This window comes from Camarhynchus parvulus, chromosome 5 (assembly GCF_901933205.1).
Source record: "Camarhynchus parvulus chromosome 5, STF_HiC, whole genome shotgun sequence".
Taxonomy (NCBI): domain Eukaryota; kingdom Metazoa; phylum Chordata; class Aves; order Passeriformes; family Thraupidae; genus Camarhynchus; species Camarhynchus parvulus.
This window is the reverse complement of record NC_044575.1, coordinates 28332992-28345506: the sequence shown is the minus strand read 5'-3', so window position 1 is coordinate 28345506 and position 12515 is coordinate 28332992. Positions and strand designations below refer to the sequence as shown.

The 12515-nt window shown below is 38.2% G+C and overlaps 1 protein-coding gene across 2 annotated transcripts in view; it reads right to left on the bottom strand.

Annotated features, from left to right (window-relative positions):
* DCAF5 (DDB1 and CUL4 associated factor 5) overlaps nt 1-12515 on the bottom strand; it is a 67584-nt gene that overhangs the window by 35500 nt on the left and 19569 nt on the right. The window lies entirely within an intron of this gene.

Genomic DNA, 12515 nt, shown 5'->3' with positions numbered 1-12515 from the left:
ACCAAAACACATATGATATTTTTGCCTCCCCTTTGCTAAGATAGGTCTTAGCAAGCCATTTCTTTTTCTATGGAATTTTCCACTTTCTTCAAAAAGAACAAGTAAGATAAAACATCATAAATCCCCCAAAACCCCAACCCAACCAAGAACTCAACACAAAAAACAGGCAGAAGAAACAATTCTAGATTTTTTTGGCTAAGAAAATTTAATTTTTAATAAAAAAAATACATGAGTTGTCCAGCATGAATAAGAAGGTCATAACAAATATGCACCAACCAGACTTAATGTTTAGGTGCAACCACTGCTGCACAAAGATTAAGCTGCTCCCCTCATTACCAGTTCTCCTTCTTAATCCAAATCACAGCCCAGAATTCTCTCCTGCACGAGTGAGCCTACCAGATGCCCCATCCTTTCCAGTCTTCAAGCAAAGTTTCCATCATTGCTAGTATTATGCCCTGCCTGAGATCATTTGAGATTATATTTTATAGAAATAGGAGTGCAATATTAAACTGGCTTCCATTCTGCTTACAGATGTTTCATTAAGCTCCTACAGCAGTCAAAGGTACTAAAGCAAACACTTGGAATTGAATTCTGTATTGTGTTGCAGTAACTTCAGTGTGACAAAGCTCTAAAAGAATGTTTTATTTCAGAGATTAAAGGAAGCAAGAGACTAGAACTTCAGAAAAAAATATCCACACATGAAAAGCCTAGAATTAAGGAGCTGCACAGTTAATACGTCTCAAAAGATCCACAGTTTTGCCTGCCTCAGACCCTAACTCCACACAATTCAGCCACACATGTGATGGAAATACAGTTCCTGCTGCAGTTTTTTTAAACATTTGGCTCAAACAAAAAAAAAAAAACCAAACAAAAATGAAACCCCCTCACTAACCAAAAAAAGCATTGAGCTAGTTTGGCTGATACAGAAAGAAATACTAAAATAGCTGTTTGCCATTCATTTATAATATAAGAGTAATGACTACCCCACCTGCCCTAATTCTGGCCCCAAAAGCCTGACACTATCGTTCCAAGTGCAGCATTTTGTACTACTAATCACAAGACAGCAGCTTTCTGTTTTCCCCACCCTGCTGTGTTCTGATTGCTTCCTCTCTGCCTCTTTGAAAGGACTTGTTAAATTCACTGCACAGTGTTTTCCTTTAAGAAACTCTGAAAAGCAGCAGCAAGTAGTCAGGTGGGGATGAGGTGAACAAACTGACACAAGCCCCCACCAAACATCCACTTCCTGACCCAAACAGAGGAAAAATATCTGCTCAGTCTCTCTCTCTCCTCCTAGGACAGAACATCTGAGATATGTTCACAAACAAGAGGGGGGGATGTGTATGGAGGGAGTGCAGCTCACAGCTCTATCTTGGTGGCAAAGCTGCTCACCTAGTTCTAAACAGAGAACATATAAAGGATTTTAGAAAACTCTCTCTGCCTCATACTGCAGGCAGTGCACATGGTAGCAGTACTGAGAACTGAGGAACCCTAAGACTTCAGTAACCTGCATCATAAAATTTTGGTGATTTTAGAACAATCATGATGATTTTAGGAAAAAAATAATAATTGCCTGAGATGCCTTCCAGAGTATCTATCTCCATCAAAATTGCAGGAAAAAAGCAGTCAGCCCTCTCCAAGAAAGAAGCCAGCAGAAGTTATTTTTTACAGTACTTTAGTACTAAAGACCTCTCTTAGTAGTTTAGTACTAATACTCATTAGTACTAAAGAGGATGTCTGAATCAAGAAGCTCTAAAGACCTTCAAATTAATCAGAATGAGAGCTTTTGCACTTTCTTTTTTTGGGGAGTAGGGAGGGGAGAGGAAGAGAAGTGCTGTGTTTAAGCATGTTCCAATGACTATATGCACCAGGGTGTTGTGCTGTACTTTTAGTCAGTGTTACTTTTGGATTTTTTCACAGAGGATTATGTGGGGCAGGGTAGACAGGTTTGGATACGTTGCTCATGTTAGAATTGCCACTTCCTGCATGCACTAACAAAGGAGTTTCAGAGGCAACACCTTGTTGCAGTTGCTAAAAGTTTACTGATGCAGCATTCCAGAAACAATTCTCTCATCTTGAAGACACAGACCACGACAGCTAGTGAGAAATCTGAAGGCAATACTAAAAGGACATTTCTGAACACGATGAGTGCTCTTTCTGCCAGAGGCATTATTTTCATGAATCCAAAGCCAGACTACTCGGATTTACTCTGCTTCCAAATTTGGCTCACCCAGACAGCTGTGGAATGCTGATGTTGCCTACCAGCTCTGGAAGCAATATAGAGAGAGACACATGAACTTCTGAGTTTTTTAAAAAGTCATTGTATGATTAAGAGAAATATTTAGTCCACAGATGGAATATTGCAATCCAAACACACATGCTGGAGCTGGAGGGAGGCTGAGGAGGGAGAATGGACGATTCTATGCAATATGGTCATTTCCGTAGCTGGATTCGCAGCACGAAGGCAGCAGGCAAGGGCTGACTAAATACAGCTCAGCCAAACAATGGAAGGCTTTGAATCCACCAGCAGCACCACTAATGTAAATAATTTGGTTAACTGGCAGTTAGTGGAGCAAGGGAAGGAGCAGTATCACTGCATTGCAGTACAAACACTGTCCTTGGGACAGGGGTGTCCTTTAAGAAAAGAAATTAATTAAGCAAGGGAAAAGTGTTGGTATCATAAACAGCAGTGAGTGAGACTAAGTTAATGAAAGAATGACCTTAAAAGGAAAGAATGAACTGAATGCTTGTAACTAATACACACCATTGCATACAACTGTGTTTGTCAGCAATTCTGTAACCGCAAAATTGAGAAACTTCTAACTGTGCAAAAAAATAACTGGAATGAAATTTGGCAGACAGAATTTTGGCCTGGAAAACTGCAGAAAAGTTTGGGGGTTTATTTGCAAGAAAATTATTGTGTGTTTAAAAGGACACAATTCATATATAGTCTGAAGCAAACACTTAAGAGCCAAATTAACCAATAACAGAAAAGTCAGGACAATATCAATAATCATGCAGACCCTTTTAAAGCAGATTATGAATCTCAGAAATCTCAAGATAGTTTCTTTGAAAAGCAGATAAATTGAGTCTGAGTATACAGCATTTCACTATAAGCATTACAAATATTAACAAATGTGAAGGAAGCCCACCCGTCTTTGAAGATTAGAAGGTATACAAGCCATACTCAAGATTTTATTATTTTTCAGAAACAAGCTCATTTTTCTAAATTCTATCTTAACTACTTCTGATTATCTTACTACCTTCACAAGAACTGTCTCCAAGAATCCTTACCAGGAAGTAAGGGGTATTATAAACAATAACCAAATAAAATAAAAGCTGTGTATTATTAGCAAAACTAATATCTTTGCTTTCCTCCAAAAAGAAAGTACAGTTAAAATCAACTCCATCCACCAAGATAAGAAAAGTACAGAATTCAGGGTGAAGATTCAGCATGTTCAAGAATGTGACATTTCTTTGCTGTTTACTGTTAAGGTCAGAAACATATAAACTAGTTCAAAATGGAATCTCCCCATCATTAATGAACTTTCAGGCACGGCAAACTCAAAGGTGGATAGAAGCTTTGCTGTTCCCTCCACACCATGAGGGCAATATTTTAATTTTTTTAAATAACTGAGATTCTTATCTGATAACAGAATTCAGAAAGTGGAGCCTTAAAAACATCAGACATCACCATTTATGTACCCAGAGCAACCTGACAATGTAACAGCAAAGGCTTGCCTAGTTTGGTCCTTATGACCTAACTGCATCACTGAGTGAAAATGTTGCTACCTCGGTGATCTCAGGCAGCTCTTCAGTGAGAGTATGATTTCCTGTATTCTGCCTTTACTCACAGGAAAATAGCTCAAGAATTTCAGTATTCTGAGGAAGATGACAAGAGCAGAGGTGTAAAGTATACTAAATTCTCCTCCTCATCTGTATAACTTTTATCCTTTCAGGATTTAAGGTTACCTCTGCCATTGCAAAGAGTGAACAGTAGCAAACAACAGCAAGTTTGTTTGAATGCTTCACATCCTCCTCGAGCTCGAGCCAAGGTTTGTTTAGGTCTTATTACAGACCTGGTCACAAACATTCTCCTGCCCTAGGCTTGCCCTCACTACAGATCTGTGGGTCACCAAGCACAAGAGTGTCCTATTCTCACTCTCTGCTTGAATCATGTAGGTGTTACTGTAATGTAAGCAATAAATGAGATCTAGTAAACAGACAATTAGTTTTTCAGGGTTTTTTCCACCCAAAACGTAACCAAACAACAATAAAATTTAGCTTGATTTAAAAAAAAAGAAACTTGAGAATACAATATAAAAAGCAACTGTCAAACAACCACAAACTAGCTGAAACACCTGATCTTTTCCATCCTTTTCTAATCCCTAAATTCTCTGATCAGAGTCCGTTATCCAGCCTGTTCAGAAATAGCACCTTGTAGGATGGAGTACAGACTGTGACAGGGAACACTTCTCAGTTAAATCCAGCAAAACACAAAGCAGCAGGTTCCATCAGATAACCAGATAGAGAAGATACAAATACAGCCAGACATGGCATGGGAAGATGACCTTTAGGCCAAATAAAGGAGCAGGATGTGTTCCCAAAACCAAGCATTCGCCAAAGTCCTTACAACACAAAGAATATGGATATCAGAGAATGTTACCTTTGAAAAATAATCTGAGTGTAAAAGTTAGCAATTCCTCCTGAAGAATGAAGCCATTTTTATGCCTTATGCAAAATCAGTCGTGTCAATACTGCAATCCTGCAACAGATTTTTCCTGAACATTGTGCTACAATTATTGCCTTGCATTAGGAAAGCTTATGAGTAACATCAGCCACAGATTTGCTCTCTCATCCAATAATATATATATACACTCCCTTCCCTGCTTTCCTCTAGTGAAGCTGCAAGAACTTTTAATTTACAAAAACTACAGAAGTAGATATTAAAGAAAATAGCAGCAAGAAGAAAGTAGACCTTTCTTTTGACAGGAAAATTGGCAAGATCCAAAATGCTCCTGCAGTAGAAGAGCATTGAACTAGTAAAGCTTTTGCCTCTAGTAGGTAAAAGATGAATACAAAATTTCACCTAAAGCTAAGTGAACACAACTGCAGACATAACTTTGGACTCACCAGGTTGGTTCTACCACAATTTCCCCTGGACTGATGTTTCAAAGACTAATTCCCTTCTCTTACAATAGGCTTAAACTAATTTTTCATATGTTCTCCTAGTAAATGCACTAAGAGGCTCCCTTTGATTTCAGTCAACAACATATATTTTTAATTTTCCTTTCTCCATTTTAGACAAAAAAAGTTTCTCTTAATTCCCTCCATATTAAATTGAGGTATAGATGTGATTAGGGTAAGATTTACAAATGATTACTGCCTTAAGAAAGCCCTCTACAAAAACCCATTCAATCTGAGCTTCTTTTGAGCAACAGATTATACTTTCAAAATTTGCATTACAAGGACAATACTTTGCACTTTAAATTCTTGCTTTAGAAAGACCTGGGTGCTAAAGTATTTCAAAGCTAACAAAAAGATTAAGCACCATGAGGCTTTTGAAGTAGGCAGTTTTCCCTTTTCTTGGTACAGGAAAAACTGAGGGCAAGAAAGGTCAACCAACAGACCTAACCAACACTCTGAAACAAAACCAGGTTTCCTGACTTCTTGTTTACAGTTACACATAGTGTTGAATATCTAAAACCTGAATAGCAGAGCAAAGGGACAGTATTGAGTTTAAGTGCCTGCCAGAATCAAGAGTGCTAATGTGAGGATGCTGATAGGTGTGAAAAAGTTTAATCTTCAAATCAGAAAATCCCAGTGCACATGATGGAGAACAATCAAGACAGGAGAGGCCAAACAGAAGAATGACCATAGCCCTATCTGAGAACAACAAAGAATTAAAAGCTGAGCTACTAAGAACACTCTTTTCTATTATACAATTTGAACCTCAGTTCTCCAAAATTCAGTTGTGTCTGATCAACAAATCCAGGGATCCCAGAGGAAAGCTAAAAATCTTTCTAAATACACTCCACTTCAGGAAGGACACCAGACTAAACACAGAGAAAGCTAAGCTAAACCCTCTATCCCAAGAGGGCTGACAAGATCACGCATAAAGCAGGACTGCAAATGAAATATGGAGTGTGTACATCTAGAATATAGCTAAGGGAGAGGGTCCTTCCTACGTTACCATCCCAGGAAATGCCACAATAAGGACAAGGCATAAGGGTGGGAAAAAGAGACTACAGTATCTGGTTCACACACTTAAATACCAGGCAGTATTTGGCAAACTTGCAAAGTTAAGTATTTCCAGACTATCTATTAGGTGATGCTTACACCACCAACCGAAATTACTGCTTCAGAATAAAAAAATTGTTTAACAATAAATTCACTGATCTACATAGTTCAAAATTTCAGGCTGCAATCCTGTCTTTAAAGAAAAAAAAAAAAAAAAGCATCAAATGACTGAAGATGGCAACGACAAAAAAAAAGTCTCCTCAGGCAGGAAAGTCATCAACATGACTAAAGCCTTGATGATTGTTACCATCTCTCCTTGCCCAAAGACAAAAAAGGCTCATTTGCAAGTACTCCCTTTTTTCCTCTCAGTGAGAAGAAAGAAGGAAAGACAGAGATACTTAGATATTTCTTACTTTAAATTAAGTCGTTGAATTTGGCTAAATTTGTGGCAAACGTTTTTGAGATTTATGTTTACAATAAGGAAATCAAAGCCAAAAGCCATCCAAAAAGTACTGCTCCCCTAGATGCCATTACTATTAAAATGTTCTTTCAATGTATCCCAAAGATCCCCAGAAAAATTCAATCCCATGAATTTAAGCAATAATCAGTTCACTTTCTAAAAGTTCAAAAGGGAATTTTTGAGAAATAATGGAACACAAATAGGGAGGGAAAGTGTCTACATTTAGGTTCTGTGTAATTCGGGGCAAATATGCCAAGTTGGACTTGGTTAGATCTTTAAACTCTAGGTTGAGAAACTGATCAGTTGAGCTGCCTCAGTAGCACAGAAGTGTAACATATGAGGATGGTACATGTGTGGGATGAGTTCTATTTCCTGAACTGCAAGAGAAGACAAATAGTTATTTGAACTATTTGAGGTTGTATGGTTGACCCATATTGGTGAGTTCCAAAACAGCACTTAAAATTTGTTAAACTGTAGCCTAAATGGATTACTTTAAGCAACATCAAATCAGTCAAAATTCACACCAAATTATTCGACTAGGAAGAGAAAGAAATTATTAGCCTGACAATGATCAAGTGGTTGCCAAGATACACACATTTCTCCTGCAGCCCTTAATACAGTGCTCTGCTCAGAGCAGGACTGACAAGGGTCTCCAAACAGAAACATGCAGCACACTTCTATTGCACTGAAATAATTGAAACAGGTATTTGCCAATTCAATGATGTAGTGAACTGTTCCACCTACAGGGACTTTGGGAATCCCAAAGCAATCACACTGGAAGTGATGACTATCAGAAGCTTCTTTCCTTCACATGAAAAGTCAAAATGTAAGACTGTCAAAGTAAAATTTTAAATAACCTCATACTATTCCTGCCATCATGTATCACCTACAGATTCTACATGAAGAAAATTCCCAATTCACCAGCACTAGCTTTTAAGGAAAGAGCCCTGAACCTTGGTAAGCTCACTGTCAGAAGCAAATCCTGTGTCTGGTCCCTGAATTACTATCCCCAACACAAACCACCAACAATACTGATCCCTCATACTTGCAGAAGCTCAGTATTTCATCTAACACACCAGACATCTTGGTAACACAAAGATAAAAAAAGGCAAAAGTTACTTCGTAGAGTGAGATTAGGAAGGAAAGCTAGAAAGGATAAAAATTCAGCACATGTGTAAGCATTACTCAGAAAAAAACTGCCATCTCTGTTCTTCTTGTGTGATCTCTTGAAGGTATGACCCTAGAAACTAAAATGGGCAACCACTGGAGACCTCAATCTATGGACTCGTACTCAGTTATGATGCTGTGTTTATGACCTTAGAATACCTTCAACATCACCACAGAGATTTTCTAAAGTCCTCTCTATGCAACAGGTTACAAATATCGCCTGTGGTACAGACAGAGCTGCAAATACGCATCATCTCCCCTTCCTCCACTTCCCTTGCCCATCCACTTATCAAAAAGAAACCCTAACAGAATTAACCATGCCATTATTCAGAGGTAATATTCAGTCCTCTCTTACAAAGCTGGTCTACTTGACATGCATTTAACTAAACTATGAAGAATTGCTTTCAAATTTCCTCTAGTTCTGGTAGCTACCACTCCTATTTTGATACTGAGAGAGGCCTCCTAAACCTTAAACCTAGCTTTTTCAGCTGCATGTCAATCTAATACCACCTGCAAGATTTTTATGTCCAACTGGGTTTTCCTCTTGCTACCAGACCACTGATACAAAACCAAAAAAGGTAATACTCATCAGGTCTTTGAAAGGCTGGGAACTCAATGAAGTAAGATAAACTACCAGTCAAAGCAATCAGGAGCCAAGAACTGGATTTTCAAAAGTACCTACGATCTCCAATACATGTGGACCAGAAGTTATGGATGTCATAGATTGTTTTAAGAGTTGGATTGTGTTTACTTGCAGTACAATGAGCAAGCTGAACACCTAGTAATTAGCACTTGGCAGAAAAGCTCTTTTTAAGACAGAGGCTTTAGGAAATACACTCAGTTCAAGACCAGCAGCACAGTGCAGCCACTTCAAAGTCCTCCATACATTGGCAAGATCAACACACCTCAACATTCATATACCTGCTAAGAAGAGTCCTCTCTCAAGATCCCCCTGAATGTAATTTGTTTACTACAGGGAAGAAATTTCTATACCTCTATATTTTGCTTACTGTTTAATGAGCTGATCACTAGATGATTCACTAATATCTAACAACATGTGTTCCATGTCCACAGCTTAGGAGTTTGCTTCTCTAAATTCTCAGCCTTATTACAGCATGAAGATCAGTTTGAAAACATGTGATGGTCATTAATAGGATAAATCAATATAATTTTGATCTCAAAAACTTCCACATATGTTGATGTAAGTGGTGGGTCAGAGGGAACACAGGAAAAGAAAGCATTAAAGGGACAATGATAATATTTTCTTAAGGGAAAAAGCAGTCTTTTTATTTCAGTAAAAAGGAGGAGATGGTCATAGAGCTGTGTAGAAAAAGAGAAGGGAGAACGTGAGTACCTAACAACAGCTGAAATTACATAGTGTTTGCTTGAGATATATAGGTGCTACAACTTGCTGAGTTTCTCCCAGCAATTCTGTGACAATATTTTAATACATATTTTATTGTGAATAGTTTAAGAAGCACAGATCTCCCTCTTTGTACCTTTAAAAAGGCACAGCTTCCAGACCCCATCTAGTGGTGTGAATGCCTTACAACAGTCTCCTCTATCAAAACCACATTTAAAGCTTTTCAATGCACTCTTTTTAAAGAAGAAACAATACAGATGGTTTCAGTTTAACGTCCACCTGAAGGAATAGAAATACTTACACATTCTAAAATTAGAAAAATAAGATTTCCAGACTCACTAGTCAGCTTATAATCGTAGAATTATATTAGTTCTATACTTATAGCACTTCATATGCTATTTTTGAGGAGCCAACCCACCACATCCAGATCTTATTAGTATACTGGGATAGAAAGAGAGAATCTCAATTGCTGCACTAAATCTGAGACAGCAGAGGTATCAAGCTGTGAATGAACTTTGGGAAAAAGCAAAATGAATCCGCCTCTCTATCCTGACTCAGTCAGCAAGACTAATCAAATTATGATTATTTGAAGTGAGCTAAACTTTCCACAATTCAGAGCTGTGCAACTGTCTCTAAATTTCTCCATGCATGCCAAGAAATGCTGGCTTTTCAATCACCTCCTTCACTGTGGCAGCCAAGCATAAAGCACTCCCAGCTTCCTATTAGACAGTTAACCAATTCCACAGTATATTAATAAAATCTACTCATAATCAGGACTTCTTCCCTAGCCCGAAAAGTACTCAATTTAAAATTTTTAGAGGTGCTTAATGTTGCCTAAAGAAGTGGACAAAACTGATTTTCCTGGCTGGAGGCATGCAACAGCAAGCTGAGACAAATTCTCCCATAACTCAATTGGAGAAGAGCCATGTATTTTGGGAAAAAAATACACCACTGCAAAAATCCTCAGATTTTCTGGATAAATAAGTAAATGCAGATCATTTGTTCCTGTCAAGCAATGGAATCAATATCTGAATTCTCTAACCTACAAGGACATCACTGCTCTATTCAATGTTTTGAAAATGTAGAGCAATTAGTTTAAAACTACACAGTTAGCCATATTCCAGTGACTGACATACAAGTTTAGAAGTTAACAGCAGATCTCCCCTTTTCTGATAGTCCATTACCAAGCTGAACAGCATCAAAGAAAAACTATACTTCCTCTGAGAAGTCTGTGCTGATTAAAACCAGAAATTCAGCATCAAGCCTGATCCCCTTCAAATGAGTAAAGGTCAGCCAGTTCCTGTGAGTTTTATCAAACCTCACCTATATCTGTAAAAAGTCTCAATGCACACAGCGCTGTTGGCTGCAACATGTGTTATGTGAAGGTGTTGCTAACTACAGTACTGCTACTGGCCACAAATAGCTAGTCTTTGGAATTCCAAGCTTCTCACTTGCTGGATTTTGCAGACAAGCAGCAGCAAGATTCCCCAGAGTAGCCTCCAGTTATGAAGCAAAAAGTAGCACCTGCATTATCTAACTCTGCCTCCATCTGAGAACAGACAGTAGTTGGGACAATGAGTTTTACAGGAAGCGTTATACCATCAGCAAATTATTAACTACATGTAACCATTTCCCATGTCCCGTATTGGAAGAGTGCTGTGATCCAGCCTAACCCACTGGGGGTTAAAATTTTGGCAACCCACAATAAGCATTTAAAAGTATCTAAACTTCTTCCCCTTCTTTCTACCCATTCAACCTCTAATCAAAACTGCACTACCACAGAATGTGACAAAGCAACCAAGTTGAACTGATCTGGTACTTTCTATTAGCACCACAGGCAGAATGATAGGAGTGAAAATCTTCCATAGTGGCCTCAGTGTTATGATAGACTACATCAATACTGAAGGAAAGGAGGAATTTCCCTTGACAGCTTAAGGCATAAAAACCCCTCACAGGTGAAAGTCATGTGTAGCAATGTAGATAAAAATGTAGACTAGGGAAGAAACAGACAGATCTAGCAACTTGTTGTTATTTGTTGTCATTACATTGCAAAGGTTTCATATTGTTGTCTCCTTAGTGCAAGAATTTCATACCTCCTTGATGTTTCTCATATGCAGCTCCTCTAAACACTGACTCTTCCTTCTTCTCACAGTAACCGACTCCAGTTCCTCCTTCCCCCTGCCCACCAACCAACCAACCAATCAATCCATCCACTGTTTTATAGCACTCTTCTTCTCTTTGGCTACAGCTGTGGCCTGTTAAAGTCAGGCCTGCTCCTAATCTTTAATAATTAACCCAGCTGCAACTCTTTAGGGGGTAAGATTACTTTCTACACTACCTTCACTTTCCTATATCCTATCCCCCTACGGTTATTTATACATTATGCTATTCAACAATCCCAGCAAAGATTCAACAATCAAACAAATACTTGTCCCTCAAATCATGTCCCTCAAAAACCTCTATTTCTTCATCCTTCCTACACTTCAGAAAGTAATACATTCTCTTGGATATCAAAGACAGTATAAAAGAGAGCTACAAACGTGTAGGGAAGCAAGAATTTTTACCATTAGCAGACTTTTTTGACAGTGAGGAGAGCATCTGATGCAGTAGCCTTCCTTTGCTGTGCTAGTGGCATGCTTACACAGGCAGCTTCCTGTTTATCCCTAGATTGTGGAGAATTTCAGGGCTCTTTAACCCATTCTGCCTATAAAACTCACAAACCAAAGTACTTTTGGCAGATCTTACCTGCAACTACAGCATCCTTTATTATTAATAAGAATATGGAAAATATTCACAAACTCCCACACATACCAACTTCAGTTTTATACAGTCTACCACAAGTACTTACAGCATTATGTGGATTACCTTATCTTTAACAAGAACTATTTTACCCCCTGATAATTAAGTGTATTTTCCCCAGAAAAGACTGTAACAAACTGAAATACACAGATAGATGTGTAAATTCTGGCTTCCACTTCCTCACCAGAGTGAGGATTGTATCTTTACTGATCTAAAATTAATTTATTTTTCCTCATATGACAAAGTCAAAATACAAAATACATAGAAATACAAGTTCCAGCTTTCTAGATTAGCAAATTAGATCTACAGAGACAAGTTGAAGTTTTGTCAAATGCTCTGTTACTTTAAATAGACTAAAAATCCAGCATAATTTATTTAAATATGAGAGACTCTGACTTTGGCAGGCCACTAGCAGGACACATATCATTCTGAAGAGTCCTCTTTTCTGAGAGTTTCCTGGGGAAAAAATCTGCAGTGGCAGCAGAGTGA